At 54.4% G+C, this 19648-nt stretch overlaps 1 protein-coding gene across 9 annotated transcripts in view; it reads right to left on the reverse strand.

Annotated features, from left to right (window-relative positions):
* Positions 1 to 19648, reverse strand: part of TSPAN9 (tetraspanin 9) — a 205293-nt gene that overhangs the window by 36512 nt on the left and 149133 nt on the right. The gene's annotated exons all lie outside the window — the stretch shown is intronic.

Below are 19648 nucleotides of genomic sequence, written 5' to 3' on the forward strand. Positions count from 1 at the left end.
AGCACTTGGTACACGTGAGATGTTCTTATCAGAGTTCATAGCCAACACCAAGAGGCTAGACAACTTTGTCAAGGGAGAGAGAGAAGAACAAGAGGGAGGAAGGACCAGAGGTGTGATTTTCAGGGACATCCGGTCAGAGCAAAAAGCAGCCCTAGAGAAAGCAGAGAAGCAGAAGACAAACCAGGAGGGTACGACATCTCATATGTCAAAGAAAGAGTGTCTTATCTCCAAAGGCTACACACCGACCTCCCCTGCAGCCCATGTCGATGCACCCATGCTGCCAGCCCTGGCCATCACTGCCCAACATCCCACAGGGAACAGGTGCCCTTAGTCCATCCTGAACAGGAGGACAATATCAAAGCTGAGTAGAGTGTGTGCCACATGGAACTGTGGCACCTTGAAGGACTAACCACTGCAGATATAACTATGAGGCATGAGTCCCAGGGGTCAGACAGGTCAGAAAAGAAGCATTCAGCAGCCACTTGCTCCCCCATTACAATGAAGTGGCTGCTGCTCAAATGTGCAGAGCCGAGCGCATCTGTGGGAGAGGGACTGTCACTTCATTGAGAGACGGTCTTCTACCCCAGCATCCTCCCTGCCCCGCCACAACGCCCCATAGGCACACATGCGCTGGACCCGCACACTGCCCCATTCTAACGACGGGAACCGATGGGCGGTGGGGCTGGAGGAGGCAGGGCATGTGCTCCTGCGAGGTGGTGAAGGAGCTTCTCTGTGAGTCTGGGAGCCAGCAGTGGGAAATGAATAGCCCAGAGGGTGGTCCACAAGGGAAGCAGCAGTGAGGACACCATCTAGTGGGCCGACACCAAGACTGATGGAGAGGGGCCTGGGCAAACACCAGCGTGGTAGCTCACCGGGATCTGAACCTTCCAGACCAGCCGGTCCTCAAAACCAGACAGCCACAAGAGAAGAAAGATGACAGTGGGGAATGAGGTTGGGGTGCTTCTCTGTGGAATGGAGCACCCCATTTCTCTCTGGGTCTCTTTCCTCCACCACATCTGTCTCTGAGGAGGCTTTGAGACCTTGTCAGTCATTTTGGCCTGACACTCTCTCAGGCCTCCCTGTGCTTCCTCTTGCTCTGAAGGCCTAGAGAACTGAAGCAGGAAGGACCTCCAGAGGGCTTCTGGCCCCATCTCCTGCCTCCAAACTGACTTACCCCCCCACATCACAGATGATGGGCCACCATTACTCTTTCTGCTGGGGATAGGTGGGCCAGCAAATCCCATCAGCTGTACCCAGAGCAAGTGAATCTCTTCTCTCTGACTCTGCCTTTAGCAAACTTCACTGGCCTCTGTCGGATTGTTTCTGCTATCTCTCACTGCTCATGGCCAGGCCTAGGTGAGGTCCATCATCATTCCCAAAATGCTTTCTCAAAAAACTCCTCAGCATTCAAAGCAATACACATTTCTTGAGCACCGTCTAGGAGCCCAGCACCTAAGACACTCCTTTTCTGTGTTCTGGACAAGGCCACACCTTCCTTCCACCCATCGCCTAGGACCATGCTCTTTTCTGATTACCCTCACCCCCAGGAGCCAGAAACACACTGCTGACAATCCTGGAAGTTGTCCCACTTTGCCCACAGAGCAGGCTCGACTTCTTCACCTGTGCCCTCAGGAGCACAGATACACACACCGCCAAGCCCCAGGGCCTTCTCTGTGAGCTGCTCTGAGCTGGGCTGGCAAGGATGGCCAACAGCACTTGAAGGGGGGATCAAGGGAAGGTGCCTGGGTTGTTCTGAACAGCCACCAGGCTCTAGTTTTGCTCTGCCCTACCCCAAATGAGGCTGTTATGAGGCCCAGAAATTGAAGGGTCATGGTCAGGAAGGACGTGGGTGTACCGACTCAGATAACAGGGGTTTGGAACAACTGGCCTGTTCCCTGGCACTGAGAAGGAAATAGACTCAGGATCCCAAACTTTTCAAATGGGAAATTTTCCCAGTTGACCATGTGCCTTCCTCCCTCTCCACTACAGGGAGCATTCCCAACAGGTAAATTGGGTTCAAGCCCTCTGTCACACAGTCCTCCTACCTGCCCCCCCCCCCACCCAGGATGGCTGTGATGAGCTCATCAGAATCCTATGAAGGGGGCACTGACACTGGGAAGAGGAAGGGGGCTAGGCTGGGGGTGGGGGTGAGCAGCCCCCATCCTCCCTAGACTTTGAGGAGAATGCCCCAGGCTGCCCCGCAGAAACTCTTCAGCATACAAAACTGGAGCACCCCCACCAATCACAAGAGTACAGACAAAGTACACAAGTACACAAGGCAGACAAAGAAACAATCCCAATGCCACTAAGCTTCGTGGCCCCACCCCTTATACCTCCATGCCATGAGCAAAGGATGTTTGGGGTGAGGGGAGATGCAGCCCAGGCCTCCACCACCCACCCCTCTTTTGACTGTTTTGGCAGCTAACATACTGCAAGGAAGCAAAGTAGGGAGGGTGGGGGAGCAGGCCGCCCTTTCCCTACTCAGTTGTAGGCGGTGGGGGCCCCGAGAGGTAGTCCATGGTTATATGGCAAGTCAAGGGCAAATGCTGTCCCATCTCACTCCCCTTCCTTCCAACACAACTAGGCTTCCACTCAACTTGCTCCCCTCCTTTGAAACATTCAGAAGTAGTTTGGGAAAAACAAAATTGAAAAACATTTCTCTTGGCAAGACTCAACTTTCCCTTTCCATTTTCAGGGTGGAAGCCCAGGAGCAGTTCTGAGGACATCCGTCTGTCCTTCCTGCACCCCCTGGGCACCTCCCTTTGGCAGTAGCTTGGGAACTGGAAATGGACCTGGCACCTTCCGGGGCTGTTCCACCGGCTAGCAGGTGCAAGAAACGTGCCTTGGTCCAGGCATCTGCTCACTCGCTTGGCCGCCTCAGGACGGTCCTATCAGAGTGGTGCTGAGTTCCAGAACCAGACGCTGCCAGTGAGAAGCAGAGGAGAAGCACCTGCCAGGGGTTGGAGGGGGGCATGGATGGTACCTGGGACTCAGGGAGGGCTGTTCTCCTCCCTTCAGTAACACCTCGGCCTGCTAGGCTGCAGCACACAGATGTGTCTTTCCCAGAAGCCTGGATGCCACGGAGTTGATAAAACTAAGGCACCAAGAGGGAGAGAGACTTGGCAGAAGAAGGTCTTTGAAACTCCAACAGCACGCTGCTGGCTACTGAGAGACAAAGCTGGGTCAACTGTCCTCAGGAAAGGGAGGGAAGAGCCCAGCCACACTCATAGAATGTTCCAGAGCCTGGCTAGGGTGGTACAAACCTAGTGAACCACACACCCTCCCTTCTCTGCTGTAGAACTCCAGCAAGATTTGGCTCCACTAACCCTTTCTCCTCCATTACTCGGGCTCTCACACCCATGACTAAAGACACCATCAACCAGATGGTCCCCTTCAGGGGAGCCGCTGGGGGCTCACCATCTGGTAGGACCTGCTGCCACTGATGCTCGCTGTCTGCCTACAGCAGAGGGACCAATAGGGCACAGGGGACGCAGGAGCGCCTTCTCCCAAAGTGGACCTAGCCAGGTGCTCTGCAGAAGCCCCAGCACACACCGCCAGGAGCCTCTCCCCATCTTTGTACCTTGTGCCTCCCTCTGGGGAGGGCTGGGAGGACCGGGACCCAGCTCCAGAGCTATAGCCAGCAGGACCTGGCCCCCTCCCCGGCTGGGGCAAGAACCAGCAGCAGGTGGCTTCCAGACACCTCTTTGTGGGAATGGCTAAGGAGCTCTGGGGGGTTCAAGGAGAGAAAGGAAGGCCCAGGGTGAGGATGAGACCTGCCTAAACTCACTCACCCATGAAGACCAGAATCCCTGTGGCTGAGTCTAATGGAGAGGGGACAGCAGTTTGGATCAAGAAAGTTGAATCACAGACAAAGTAATCTTCCTGCCTCCCGGGGCAGACTATTGAGGTGAAAAAAAACACATCACTGAAGCATCTGTCCCCTTGGAGTACAGTGTGTGGGGCAAAGTGCCCCGGACAGGCCCTGCTGCTAAAGCTTACACCCAGCAGGCACAGTAGGCAAGCTGGGAGGGCACAGCCTTGCCCGGAGCCCAGGTACAGCAAACAGAGGCCACACTCCTTTCGACTGATTAGCCAACACCTGGCCAATAAACCTTCGGTTCTCAGGGGTGCAGAGCCAGAGGGTATGTGGGGACAGAGGAGCCCTCTGATGGCTGGCAGGGGTAGCTCAATCATAGAAGGCTTCTCAAAGGCAGCGGTCTTGACCCCAGTTACCTCCTGCACCCGTGCCATCCACCACAGGCCATGAGGCCGCGCTGTCTGCCCACCAGACAACCTGTATCAGAGGAGACAGGAAAGCAATGGGGCGTGCATGGCCCTCTTCAGCCAACCCTGGGCAAGGAGGGCCCAGAGAGAGGGGGCTGGAGGGGTGGAGGCAGGGCCCGCAGCCTAGCTTCTCCCCCTCTCTGGTGCCCAGGACTGACGCCGTCTTGGCTGTGATCTGGTCCTGCACTAAGCGGCTTAGCCGCCCTATCTCCTCAGCTCAAGGCTCAGCTGTCTGAGGACGAGGGGAGTGGAGCTACCCCACAGGAAGTGAGTGCCTCCAGCCAGACAGAGCTGCTGTGACCCAAGCCACTCTGAAAGCCAAGCCAGTCACTCAGCTTCTCTGAACCTCCTATGTGCGAAAGCCCCTCCGTCTGGGGCTATAGCAGGAGCACAACAAGGCAGGAGGAGCAGAGGCCCAGCATCGTGCCTGGCCCGCGGGAGATGCCACATGGAAACATCCGAAGAAGCCCGGGGACTCTCCATGTTCCTACCAAGGTCCTGGTTGGATGCCCTGCCTCCAAGGACAGGCTCACACTTCACTGGTGGGCGGTGGGGGACATACACAGGGTGTGGGGAGCAGCCACCACAGAGGGGCACACGATGCCCAACGGTCAGTGTCGCTGGAAATCCTGTGAGGAAAGGAGGGAGCACAAGGGGTTCTTGGGGATCACGCGCTGGGCACCCGGGCCCAGGGAGAGCTCACTCAGACCTCATGGCACATCCGGGGTACAGTCGGGGCTCCCTACTACAGCAACCTGCCCCTCCCTCCAGGGCGTAGGCAAGCGCCAGTGGTCAGCAGGCCTTCTCTGCACAGTCCTGTGCCATAAGCTGAGCACATGGAGAGGGGCAGGAATAGTCCCCGTCCTTGGGAGGGAGGAAGACGGCTGGCCATAAGGGACTCAGCCCAGAGCTGATGGTGGGAGCTCAGGCAGGCCGTGCCCTGCTCCCAGGAGTTGCTCCCCACCTCTAGACCAGGAACTGCCCTCGCTAGTCGCTAGGATGGGGCGAGAGGAAGCTCAGCGCAGAGGGGCTGGCTGGGCGCAATCTCAGGGCACCAGGCCACCAGGCAGAAGGCATGCCTACCCCAACCCCCATCCAGGGAAAGGCAGGTGGCAGGTCCCCTCCCAGGCTGTCCCAGAGCAGCCATCTCCTCCCCACTCGCTCGGGGCTTTGAATAAGCAGCTCCTAAGATCTGGGGTCAATGTCATCTGCAGGTTTCTCCCTGCTGCTGAGAAGCAGTCCTGTTGGGATCAAATGAATAATGTGCCCCAGGGGACGGAGGAGGCCCAAGAGGAGGACCCCTGAAGCTGGCCTGAGGGACACCAGAGGTGGCAAGATGGTGGGACAGCAGAGCCCCACTTGATTCGACTACTCCCTGCCCGGAAGAAGGTCTTCAGGAGAAGAGGGGAACCCCTCCTCCCCAGGGCCAGCAGCGCCCCACACACTGGAGCCCCAACTCTGAGCAGCTGCCTCACAGAGGCCGGTGCCCTCCACTGCTCTTCGTCAGGACGTGGCCCCGGCTAGCAGCATTCCATTCTATCCTGGGCTGGGTGACACAGCAGAGCCCCAGGCTGACAGCCCCACTGGGCACACCCCGAGGCCAGCACCTCCACCCAAGGTCAGGGCCTGTCACAGGCCTGCAACCACACCCACCGAGCAGACCAGGACTGAGGCGAGCGTGTTGGCCAGAGCTCTAGCGCCCCATGTCACCATTTTACAGGCGAGAAACCGAGACTCAGAAAGACAAAGATGGTCTGAAAACTATGCCACCCATACCACCTTGACCATTTCTCTGGATCTCTGTTCCGTGATGTCCTTCTGGTCCTATGCGGGCACATGTGTACACATACGTGCCCTTAAAATTCAGGAGCTTACTATGTACACACTGCCCTTTTTACAGTGTGTGAAGTACGGTATGTTGCAAGCATTTTCCCTGTGTCGTATTCAATAATTCCAAATTCACTCACTGCCAGACGTATCACACGTTATCTGTTCCCCTAATGTAGGACGCTCAAATTGTTTCCAGCTCTCCTTTACTACAAATTGCTCTCTAATGAACACCCTCACACATATTTGACAGCATTTCTATTTTCTCAGGATAGATTCTTAGAAGTACAGCCCCTGATCAGAGGACAGGGCCGATTTTAAGGCTCTCCATACCCCCTGCAAGCTTGTCTAGCGCAAAGGCTGCATCACCTTACACTCCCCCCAGCGCTGTATCGTATTAGCAAAGAGCAGTGTGAAAATCTGGGCACATTTGAAACACAAGAAAATAGCATACTATTATTGTCAGAATTGGGATTTCTTTCATTACTAGTGATGTTATGCCTTCTTTCTCATGCTTATCGATCACTAATATTTCTTCTTACACAAACCTAATTACGGCAAAAGCCAGCAAGCCACAATTCTCAAACGTCCATGCCATTTCAGGGTTATTGTTATAATATATCAAATACATATTCCATCACAGGAGTTCATATTATGCTCGTATTTAATACCACGGTACAGTAGAGACAGGCACGAAGCAGTGTAGAGAGCACCAGATCTGAAGCCAGACAGTCCCAAGTTTAAATGCCTACACCCTCAAGCACCCACTGGGTGACCTTGAGAACGTTATTTAGCCTCCCTCAGCTTCAGTTTCATCTGCTCTGGAAGTAGAACGTGGAACCATAGTAACTACTTTTCGGGGTCCCCAGGCAAACCAGGCAAGGTAATCGGTGTAGGACCGCACCCCAGTGGGTGCTCAGCGGGAAGCAATAGCTACCACGTGGATGCTACTGAATGGCCCAATACGCAGAGTGCCCATCCTCGATTATGGGGAGGAGAAAGAGAGGGGCCAGTGATACTGGGCTCCACTGCTCTGATGCTAACTCCCAGCGTGGCATTCCAAAGCAGGACTTCCACTAGCTACACTTTACAAACAGGGCCCTCATCCTTTGAGGGTTATCAGTGGGAAAGCAAGGGAAGAGACCCAATGACCCTAGCTTTTCCTCTCCAGGAGACAAGAAAAAAACTCAGTGTCCCAGTAAGCTTCAGAAGGGAGCAGGAAGTGATCGCTCTCCTACTTGGGGCGTCCTGGCTCCCACGTAGAGGGCTCAGTTCTAATGGAACAGAGCAGCAGGGAGGAGAGATGCCTGGGGGGTGGCTGGCCCGAACTGCTCTGGGTGCAGGCTGGGGCTGGCTGCAGCTATCGCTACCTACCAAGAGGGGAAAATCATTAAGCCATCCTAAGACACAGCCTTATGGCTTAGATGCCTCCCCTCCCTTCTCTAAAGGTTGGCAGCGGGAATGTCTACTCCACAAACCTGGCAGCTTACTAATGCCAGGAAGCCCAGAACCTCCTTCCTGCTCCGCCTCTCACCATGTAAGTGTCATCCTGGGGCCACAGACAGATGAGTCTAACCAACCCAGACACAGGCAGGTGGGGAAAGATGCCACCAGCCCATCTGGCAAGAGAGAGCAGTCAAATCTCCCCTTTAAGCAAGAAAACAAGGCTTTTAATGGGCAAGCCCTCCGCCCCCACCAGAACACTGAGCTACCCCAAAAGCCATGAAGGGGCCAGGTAGAAAGCAATTCTGATGTATCTGCCCACCTTAACACCCTCAAGAGGCAGTGCAACAACAGATAAGAGCAAGAGCTTTGGAGGCCTATGGCCTGGATTCAAATCCTGGTTTCCTAGCTGCCCAGCTGTGTGAGCTTAAGTATGTTACCTGGCCTCTCTGAGCCTTCACTCCACATCCATAAGATGGCAATGCTGACAGAATGGCCCCCACAGGAGCGCGGTGAGGACTGAGCGAGGTAAAGCATGTGAAGTGCCGAGAACAACATCGGACGCATTACAAGCACTCAATCAAGAGGCGGGGAGTGGAGATTACAGAAAACGCCCTCCGCTCTCTTTGTGGGCTGTCCACTTTCCAGATGACCATGATCCTGCTGGGGCTGCTACTCTAGGAAGAGCTGGCCTCCTGCCCTCCCACCTTGTCCACACCACCCACACCTCAGCCTGCAGTGGGGCCTTCTGAATCCAAACGCACCCCTCAAAGGGTTCAAAAAGCACCTATGTGTGAAATGATAGGCTACCTGGCATCCACTTTAAAATACTCCAGAAGGAAGAAGAGGTGGGGAGCAGCAGGCCGTGGAAGCTGCGTGATAGGTACACAAGGGTTCCTTACACTATTCTATTTCTGCACCTGTTTGAAAATATCCACAATGTAAAGTCAGAAGGAAACAGGAACTATTTCATAACACCTGGCCCCACTCCGTCAGACCTCGTCTCTGTACCTAGGATCCTGGGGATGCCCTCCTTCTGCACACCCTATCATCAGGTTTCTCTTGCCTTTATTCCTTTTGAAAACTTCCAAACTCCTAGCTGTTCTCCTCCCCCCTGCCCCCACTCAGCCCCTTCCTTCTCTCCCTCCTCTGCCCCTCCCTACCAGTGGCTGTCAGAAGCCCCCGATGACCCTCCAAGAAGGCCACATCCAGGGCAGCGGACTCTGAACTGGGACATCTGGGTTTCAGCCTCAGCCACACCATGGTCTGTGCTGACCTATACAACTAACCTCTCCCCACATCAGATCAAATGGACACTCAGCAGTGACAGCAGGCAGATTTTTAACAGTCACTGCTGCTACTTTGAAAAGGCAGAAAAGAGTCCCCAGCCCGCTTCTCTGAGTCTGCTCATGGGCATGAGACTCAGGCAGTGGAGCTGTGATAAGGTGATTTCCATGGCAAACACTCCTCACCCACAGAGGGGCTATGGAAATGGGAACACAGGCACTAGGGCCATATTAACAGGGATAAAAACGAAAACCGAGAGAGACGAGGGGTGCATTCTTCTGCAGACATATAGGAGTGTACACCTTCACAGATGATAAGCTTGAGGCAGGGAGGCAGCGTTCCTGGTAAGTGTGGACCCCTATCACTCACTCCCTATCCCAGCTGCCTTCTAAGCCCAGGGTTTCTTCCTCCTTTTCCTCCCAGGATGGCAGGAATCAGTCCTGGAAAACAGGCTTCTAGGATCACAGGCTGAATCAGAAGCCCTCAAGTCTAATTCCAGGCCTGTCCTGCCATGTGGGTGACTGTGGAGAAACTCCCCTACCCCTCTCTATGCATCACCTGACCCCTTTGGGGAGTACCATGCCTCTGGGGCAAGTGGAGAGAAAACACAACAGGAGACACCTTGGGAGTCGAGGTACTACACAAGCAGAGGGGCCAGGCTGTGTGCCCAGGAGCTAGTCACCATCAGTGACCCAGGTTCCCCAGGCGCTAAGCACCAACTGGCCCGTCCGCTGCTGTGGTCAAAATGGCCTTGGCTGACGTCTCCCAGGGCATCCACACACTGCCCCACTACGGCCTGGGCTTTGAAGTAGTAATAAACTTCACCTCTGTCTTCTGAGTAGGGCAATGAGGGCATGCAACTTTGCCCCAGAGCAGGGGATAAAAGGACAGTTGGCTTTAGGTCTAAACCCAGAAGTCCTGACCCCCAGCCAAGGCTCTCCCCAGGAGACATCAAAGAGCTGACGTTGTTTTCTGGGAAAGAGCACCATTTGGGGCTCGGTTTTCCTGCTAGTGAAGTGAAGGAGCCAGTCCTGATAAGTCAATGACATTCACAAAGGGCACCGTGGGAACAAACAAAAGCCACACACCACAATTCAGCACAAAGCAGGCTGGCCCCCAGCAGCTGCAGACTGTGCTCAGCCCAACATGTCCTGGGGGTGGGGCAGGAAGGATCTCTGAGCCGTGGCCAGGCAAGGAGTTTGCCCTGCCCGCCAGATTGAGGGAGGGAGGCAAAGTGAGAACAGCAAAGGATGCAGACTCAGGACGCGGGTTCAAGGCTCGGCTCAGCTCAGCTGCTTCTAGCCATCAGCCTGAGGCCAATCGCTCCGTTTTCTTACCTGTGAAATGAGAAGAATCCATCTTGGCTACAGGAGAGAGGCAAGCGCCGCGTAAACTGCGAGCAGCATGCAAAAACGAGGGAATATTCTAGACTTCTTGAGGATGAGAGGGGAGGGGAGAGGAAGAAAGGTGGGAAGACAGAGGAAGTCAGAGGAAGGGTCCCCCAGTGGAGCTGAGAGTTTGAAGCCCGACCTGCTGGCTTTACCACCAAGCCCTTTGTCATCGCAGGAAACGCAACCTGCGGCAAATATATGCATTTGCCGAGTTCATAAACATGATTAAAAAGGTTGTTTGCAAAGTTCATACAGGGGAACGAGCTGCAGATGGCAGCGGTAATGCCCTTCCGCAGCAGGCAACAGCTGGCTGCGTGGACTCAGGACAGCTGGGGGCAGGGGGCAGTGCTGATGCCAACTCTTGGCTTTGGAAGCGGAGGGTGCACTGACCCTACCCTCTCTGGGACTGGGGATCGGGGACCCTTCCAGAAAGTGAAACCCTAAGCTATAAAACTGCCATGAATTACAGAGAGATCAATCAAGTTTTCGGTTCCAGCCGAAAGAGGAGGGCAGCTCAGGGCCAGACAGAGAAGCATGTGAGGTGAGGAGGCTTCTTCAGGTGGGACACAGCCTGGCCGCTCTGGCAGCCCAGCCCCTGGGCTGTCCGTGGCAGGAGGCAGTTAGCCGATCTGAGGTCTCTCCCTGCTCTGAGGCCAACAGGCCTCCCTGGTATGAGGAGAAGGGGTTGGAAATGCAAGGGACCAGAACCTTCTCTCCTGCTCATGGCTTTTGCAGAGGGCTTTGTAGGTCACGTTTCACCGAAGTAGGCGTCAGCCTACCTGTCTTTGATGGTGAGCCACCAAGAGGCAGGGTCCCAGGACTATCTGTCCCTGGCTTCCTATGTAAGCAGCCAACATAGACACTTTACGAATGCGACGAAGGAGACAACACTCATGAGGATAATATGATGAGCCCTTAGCCCCAGTTCGAGGTGCCCCCTCTCTCATGACACACCTACTGCCTCAGCCCCTTTCCCCCACCCACATTCAGGAGCAGCTCCACCTGCCCCAGGAAGCCCTCCCCGATGGGTCATCCGTGGCAGCCCTCACACCGAGCTGCTCTCATGCGTGCTGCAGCTTCATGCGCGCCTGTTGGACAACCGGGGGCCCCCGTGGTCAGCGCCCCTCCTGTGTGACGTTTCTCAAATGTTCCCTGCAGTAGGAGGAACTCGAAGACTTCCATGACTAGGTCCGAGCATGCAGAGCTGTGTCCCTGCACATCACTACGGGCCCTCTGCCTCCTGCTGAGCTTGGAGAAGAGTCATCCGTCTGCCACCAAGAATCTGCCAAGGGCTGGACTCACAGATGATTCCCCTACAAAGGTTGGGGAGCACACACCCAGGCTTACGAGTCTCTTCTCTACCCCCACCCCATTTTTTCCGGTCCCAGAAAGCCCCAGCTAATCTCTCAGTGAATACCATGGGCTGCATCAGATTCAGAGCCAGCCAACTGCATACCAGGCGCTCTTCACATATCATCTTCTTTACTGAGAGAGGCAACATGGCGGTGATGAAGTGCACAGGGGCCAGCTGGGGATGAACGGACTCTGTAACCACCAACTGTGTGACCTGGGACAAGTTACCTGACCTCTCTGAGCTGCAGCTGCCTCCTCTGTAAAAGAGGTCCCCATCACCACTCTCTCACATTTGCTGCCAAAATAATGTTTGTAAAGTGTTTACAAAGTGTCTGGCCCTCTTAGAAAGCACCCAATAAATGGTAATTAATATTACATTATTGCATCAGTCCCCTCAAGGTATTACTGTCTTCTCTCTACCAGAAAAGAGAATAAAGCTCAAGATGTCAGGTTCAGAGTCACAGAGTTGTTGCTAAGGAGACAGAGATAGGGATTTGAACTCAGGTCTTCTGACTTAGGGCGCACTGTTCTTGCAATACGATGGGCTTGCAGAGAACACTAAAGGTACAGAGAGGCAGCAGGGTATGCCTGGGGAAGGTCACAGCTTCAAGTGACAGGGACCAAGTAGCCGGGGCCCCTGAGTCGGGTACCTGCACTCCTGACTTCAGCAGCCCCCTGAAAGATGAGCCTCGGCAAGTCTTCAAGAGGCTTGGCTGGCATCCCCCAAGTTAAATGCTGCTACAGCAGCCAGGCCAAACCCCCAAAGCTGATGAGACTGGTACCTGCTCTCCCCACATAGGAAACTGGGAAGGTGCAGCCAGCTGCCAGCCTTCACACATGATGGGAAAGCAACAGTTTCCAACACTCTGGCTGCTGGGCAAACCCAGCTCATAGGGGTACTACCTTCTCCATCTGCAAACAGCCAGCAATGACCAGAGGGTGGGAGATGGGATGCAGTGGGCATTTCGCAGACGACAACCCCCTCGATGGGGAAAACCACACACATGCACCCGTCACACCCAGTCTTGCCAATCCCCTGAGACTCTGGTGACATTAGACACAACCTCAAGGAGAATAGGCACGTTCACAGACATGCTCTCCTTTGGCCTTCTGGGCCACCCCGGGGAAGTACATACTTTTGCCCCATTTTACAGATGAGGAAACTGGAAAACATTAGGCGATTTCCCCAATGTCATGCAAATAGTAAGGAAAGGGTTAGGATACAAACGCCACTCTTCAGGTTCCAGGCCAGGATTCTTTCCAGAACAGCGTGCTGTTCATTTGTCCTCCTGTTTATTCATTATTCTCCCTTTGTTCCACTCATTCCATCATTCACTTGCCTACATTTCTGACCCTCGAGGTCATTTATCCACTGCTACCTTCTCCTGTTTCCTGAGAAACAGTGGGAGACCACGGTGATGTTTTCCTTTCCTGCAGACCTGCCAGGAATGCCCCCTTCCCCAAGCCTTACCCACAGAGCTGTACACAGCCAACAGCGGCTGGTCCCATAGTAAGAGCTGGGGATAGCGCAGACGACTCCATGCTTCATCCCTGACTGCAGCCCTGGTCTAGAACCGGCCCCTCCACTGCACAATGAAAAGCCCCATACAGACGTATTTGAACCTTCCAGAAATCTGGCTCTGTGATTGGTATTTTGGGAGGGGGGCGTGGAGTAAGGAAAGGGAAAGGCAATGGAGCCAGTCACCCAGCTCACAGGCACATGCATGTGGCTGAACTGGATCCAGCCAATTAATTAGGCAATTAATGACAGTATTTACTGAGTACTCACCACTGTGCTCAGGGCTGCAGGGGGCACCAGGTACTGGGAGACAAAGTTCCTACCCTCAAGAGACTGGTTGAGGGAAGGAGGCACACATATCTGGAAACAGAACTGACCAGACAGGAAGCACCACAGTCTCAGCTACAACACAGACATGTAGAGCTACTGAGAAATTCAGAGGAAGGTAAGGCACCTGCAGCTGGGGACAGAAAGATTTCGTTCAGACCATGGGATATCATAGGGGAGATGTAGAAGGATGGCCAGGATTTAAATCTGGGATGGCATGGAAGGAAATTACCCAAACTAACCTTCTCAACACCACAGCTAATGCAAAAGACTGCCTTGATCTTTCTTTCCCCAATCTTAGCTAAATATTTCACCTTTTTTATATAGGCACTTGGCAGAGGCTCCACGATGGGAAAGCAGAGCAGTAAATTAGATCTGTGAGAACATCTCAGCCACACACAGACACACACTGGCACGCGCGCGCGCGCACACACACACACGCACACACACACACACACACACACACACACACAAGCTCACACACTCCATTCATCCCCACTCTGTTGTGAAGTGACTGCCATTCTCTGTAGCCTGCTGTGGGCTCAGACCTGGGGCTGCTGGAAAAAACCTGGCTCAGGCCACTGGCTTTGGAATTATCCCCTGCAGAGACCAGGCTGCTCACCTGACCAGGACAGGCACAGCCTCTCTACCCCAAAACCCCAGAGAAAACCACACCTGATCGGGACTAGCCAGGATGGCTCCTTGCTTTGAGATCCGATGGTTCTAAAAAGAGAAGACTGCCCTTGCCCCACAACCCAGCACCCAAGCCCTAGGATATGCCCTGGAGACACTCCTAGACACACACCTGGTCAGGAATGCTCACCGCAGCTTGCCCCTGCCAGCCAAAACAGGTATCAAAAGACAGACTACATAGTCACACAGTGAAATATTACAGAGAAGGGAAAATGAGCAAACTACAGTTACAAACATAACACGGGTGAATCTTGGACACATAAACCTGAGTAAAAGAAATGCAAGCTACATACAGCATACCACCATCTCGTACAGCTCAAGTGCGAGTAGAACTACAGAGGTTATGTTTAAGAATATGTATCAGTGGCAACACTACGCAACCAAGGAGAAAGAGTGATAAGAATGCAATCAGAAGAGGGGTTCCCTCCAAAGGGAGAGGCCAGGGGCACACAGGCGGGACGAGCAATGACCAGAGGCAAGGCAATGGTGAGGTCGGGTGGTGGGTTCAGGGGTGTCCCTCCTATTAGCCTTCATAACTTACATGTATATTTTGTCTTTATCAAATACTACTTAATAAAATAATCGAATGAGCTTGCTAGCTTAGGCAATTAATAATTTAATGTGGCTGTGGAAGCTCAAGAAGTCAGTGAGCCAATCTGCCGTTGGTCACATAATGACACAGAACAGCGGGAGCGGTGGTGGGGCTGGGCAGAGGGCTGCGCACTTGGCCAGCAAGAGTTGGGGTTTGGAGCATGCGGGTTCCCAGCCCCTTCTCCTGGGCGCACCCCCTGGGTTCCTTCTCACTGCTCCCACATGGGAAGAGGAGTCAGAAGCATGAGGAGCAGCAGGGGTGTGCAGACTGCAGAGGACAAGACGGGAGGGATGGGAACAGCTGTCAGCACAGGAGAAGGCCAGCCACAGAGAAGAGGAAGGAGAACTTCTCTGTGTAGCTCTGGGGAACAGAGCAGGGCCAATTGGAGAGAATCAGCCACAACTAACGTGTCCTGGAAGGGAGCGAGCAGTCCGAGGAGGTGGTGAGTGTCCACCGCAGGTGGCCACATGGAGAAGCTGGAGCTGGGCTGTCTGCCCCTGCTAAGGGCCAGGGCCGCCCGAGAGAGAGCATATGAGCACACGGGCCAAATGCCACTCCCAGGACCAGGGAGGGCTGGATGTGTCAGTATCATGTGGGGCGCTGGCTAGCCAAACCACTCCCAAATTCCTCCTTCAGACCAACAAGGTATCTCCACAGGTGGGAACCCCAAGTCCAAAGTTGCATAAACTTCCCCAGCCACTCTGATGCAACGCTAGGCTCAAAACCACCAGATTTAATGTCCTTTAAGAATCCTTTTAGTTCAAGATTCTGTGGACCAACTGCACCAGTGGTCTGGAGCAGGGAGCGGGCAATCAGGACAGGGGATGGGCTTCTATGTCTCAGTACCTCTGATGATCCAGCCCAGATCCCTCCACTATAGGCTTCTTGCCTCTGGATGGAAAAAAACAAAGAAACAAAGTTAAACTGGCTTCACAGCATCTGGCTGTTGGGAGGATGTTTAAAAAGTAAGTAAATCTACCTATCTATCTCATGGTAAAAAGAGATACAAGCTTATAATGGAAACTGGGGATTGGGAGAGATGTTTTGAGAGGAGATGGCACACATTTCCTGGGATTTACCATTACGTGTGCCGGGAGCAGGTACTTGGGTATACAGGGCACTCTGGTAGCTGAAAGCCTATGCCCACTTCACTTACAAAGCTCACCATCCTGAGGCCCATAAGAATTGTGCCAAAAAGAAAGATCCAGGAGTGCACCTAATGACCAGATGGCAGGGGCTTCTGGAGAAGCTGGGACTGAGGTCCTGCAGATGCCCAGTCCCCTCCCAGCGTACATGTAATTGTGCTGTTGCACTGGAGATGAGCAGGATGCTCCCAGGTGGTTCCTGGCCAGAGGCAGCCCAATGCAGAGCCAGCCCCAGGCTCAGGGAGCTCGCAGTGCCGGGGGCGCAGTGGCCAACTCTCCCGGCTGGGCATGCATGCAACAGTGGGTGGAAAGGCAGTGGTGGGAGGAATCTTGGAGGCCAGACGGCCCCCAAAGTGAAAGGCCCTGCCCAGAGCCAACGAGAAACCTGACCCGGGAGATCATCTGAAGGCGCCGCCCGCCCACGGCCTGGAGCGAACCCCATCCAGGCTCCAAAGCGAACATCTGTTGTCCTGGCACCAAGGCTGGCCAATTCCACGTGAATTTCCACCCTCCCCACCCCTACCAGCTCCAGTCTTTGCCCCTTGAGGTTGACCTCTTTAGGGTGGGCCTGGCATGGGGTATACACAGGTCAGGTTGTAACGCGTGGATCTGGTGAGCTCTCTCCAAGCTCTCACCCATGGCATCTCTCCCTGGTGAAACGGGGCCAACGCGAGGGATTTTGCCCTAGCCAAGGCCAGAGCGAGGCCCAGCTTGGGGATGCTGTCCTTGCTGACGCCCCATCTCACATCGTGTTTAGCATCTGCAGTGGCAGCAGCAGAACCAGAGTCTTCCGTCTGAAGGAATCCGGAGGGGCGGTGCTCTGATGGAAATCCCGGGGGCCAGACAGGGGAGGTGCTTGGCCCTAGGTCACGGAGCCAGGGAACCTGGGACTGTCCCTGCTTCCCTTCCCTCCCATCTGCCTCTCCCATTTCTGCACCTGCTGTCCTGTTGCTTCTGCAGGGATAAGAGGCTCCACAGAGCAGAGAGAGAAAGAATGCATGGCATTCCCTGGCGAGAAGTTAAAATGACTTTTAAAAACCCACAATCCTTACACACTCTCTTGACCAAGCACTGTCCCCAATTCGAGGTGTCCTTCACCTCCCGGACAGGCTTATGGAGGTCAGGCTGCGCTCTGATAGCACAGAGCCCCCCGGCCCCACCCCATCACTACACCTTTAGGCAGGGAGGAGTGCACAGAGACCCTACTGGCTTAGGGCCTCCAAATAAGGCCAGATAAGGCCCAAGCCACCCTAAGGAGTCTCTAGGGTGACTAAGGAGTAAGCAAGCCTTTCGACAGGTTGGCACCTGCTCAGGGAACAGAGAACCAGGAGCAGTGGCTGAACAACGAAGAAAAGAGGGGTGCACTGGGGATGAAAGGAGAAGGTGGGGGAAGAGTTGGCAAGACGGGCTGGAGGGACTTCTGCCACTGTTCCCAGAGCAGCTTGGGAAAAACTTCATGGACCGAGAAACCACTATTCCCCCCCCCCCCCATTTTAGAAGACTATACCCAAAGCGTTGAGGAGCATTCAATAGGCACCTACTATTTGCAGAGGCAGGTGCAAGGCAAAATGCCTTAGTGTCCTCTAGAAACACTTAGTTCTGGGCATGAAGGGAAAGCCCCGGTGCACGCAGCACTGCAAAAGAAAGGGCTGCCTGGCTCCGGGCAGTGGGAGAAGGGCCCAAGAGGGAAGAGATGGTGAGACATGGACAGGGGAGTCAGGCCCACAAGGGACAGGGAAGCTGGGCTGCAGGACTACGCATCAGAACACACGCAGGAAGAGCTGGGACTTGACCCTGCCTCCTAATCTTCAAAACTGGTCATCCTCCCAGACATCCTTGGATGTCTGCCACCCCTGCCTGGGTCCCAAGCATCTCTAACGGAAGCCCAAGCAGGCTCAGGGCAATCCTGAGGGCAACTGGGGGTAGGGGTGGGGAGGGGTCCAGGTGGTGTGGAGGTGGAGGCAAAGCAGGGCCCCACAGGGCAGGTGCTGGGAAGGGTGGGAACCATAGGAAGGATGGAGAATGAGGATGGAGGATGAGAATAAGGAAAGGAACCACACTCAACACAGTAAGGTCCCAATCTCCCGCTCAGGGACCACAGGAGGCAAACTCATCTGGCCCAAGGGAGACAGGGCTGGCTCTGATCTTCGCACAGAGCAGACGGTTCATGAATGTCTTTGCAACAGAAGCGGGTACAACAGGGCCTGCCTGCCAGAGCAGAGGCTGCAGAGCTCCATCTGCATCCCACACAGGCTGAACCTGGCAGGAGGGAGATGCCACCACGAGCCTGCTTCCCCCCTCTTTCCGAGGTCAGCAAAACTCAGCAGGGAAACTGCACATAGCTTGACCTTGAGGCAAAGCCCTCCACACTCTTCCAGCACTGTGCACAAAGTTTTCAATCTGGTGTGGCCCTCACTGCGTAAAAAGTTCCTAGTGAAAGCCCCTTGCCAGCAAGCCCCAGACAGGAATACTGCAGAGTGCAATTAGGCCAGGGGTAAGGAGAAAGTGTCTGATCAGCAGAGCAAGACAACCGTGGGTGCTTCCCCCCAGTCCCCCAGTTCCAGAGTTTAAGGATGAGAGGAAAGGCAGAGCAAGGCAGCATGCCAAGGGCAGGTTCAGGGTCAGAGACACGCTTGAGGGCCAAGCCACGATGCCACAGCACGATGAGACCCAGTGTAGGAGTCACCTTCCCCGTTCTACTGGCTGTCCCCTGCTGAGAGGGCAGGTACAGATCCCTGGCCTCTACCATCCCCTAGGTCTAAAATGGGACCAACCTCCCTCCTGTGCCCACTGCACCTGAGGATGCCCGGGGTAGTGGACTGACACACCCATGTCCCAATCTCCAAGACCTGTGAGTGTGGCCTTATTTGGAAAAGGGGTCTTTGCATGTGTGATTAAGTTAAGGATCTTGAGATGGGGAGATCATCCTGGATTACCCTGGTGGGCCCTTAAATGCACTGCGAGCATCCTTACAAGAGAGAGGAAGAGGGAAATTAGACATACAGGGGAGAGTGTGACATGAGGGTGGAAGCAGAGACTGGAGTGCTGTAAGACAGAGAAAGAGGTCAGAGTGATGCGGCCACCGGCCAAGGAATGCCAGCAGCCACCAGAAGCTGCAACAGGCAAGGAAGAGTTCTCCCCTAGGGCCTCCCAAGGGAGTGTGGCCCTGTGAACACCTTGATGTGGTCTTCTAACCTCCAGAACTCTGTGAGAATACATTTCTGTTGTTTTAAGCCACCAAATTTGTGGCAATCTGTTACGGCAGCCACTGGAAATCCTGGAAGGGAACTGTGGTAAGTTTCCATCAAGAAACCTGCTTGGGTAACAACCTGTGCCCAGGTGGAGAGGTGCTGCCACTCAGGAACAGGCCCTGTCCCCTAGGAACGGGCCCTGCCACCTGAGAATGGGCGCTGCCACCAGGGAACGGGCCCTGTCCCCCGGGAACGGGCCCTGCCACCTAGACACAGGCACTGCTCTACAGCTCACCAGCAGCCAAGGCTCAGGGCTGGTGCTAGAGCCAGATGCTCTCCCTGCCAGGGGGACAGGGTGGAGGGAGCATGGCCTCCGGAGCCCAATGGCTTCGGTATTACCTGTGTGATCCTGTTACCTAACATCTCTGAGCTTTAGTTTCCTCACAGAAGATGGGGCTGTACTGGTATTGTGTCCCAAGGTGGTTACAGAAACTAAATACTGTAAATATTGTGAAATATTTTTTACTGTCTGTTGAGCACTTAGCACAGCACCTAGCACACAGTAATTGCTCGGTAAATATTAGCTGCCATCGTTA

Source organism: Panthera pardus, unplaced genomic scaffold (genome assembly GCF_024362965.1).
Source record: "Panthera pardus isolate Hobbes unplaced genomic scaffold, ASM2436296v1 HiC_scaffold_6, whole genome shotgun sequence".
Classification (NCBI taxonomy): Eukaryota; Metazoa; Chordata; class Mammalia; order Carnivora; family Felidae; genus Panthera; species Panthera pardus.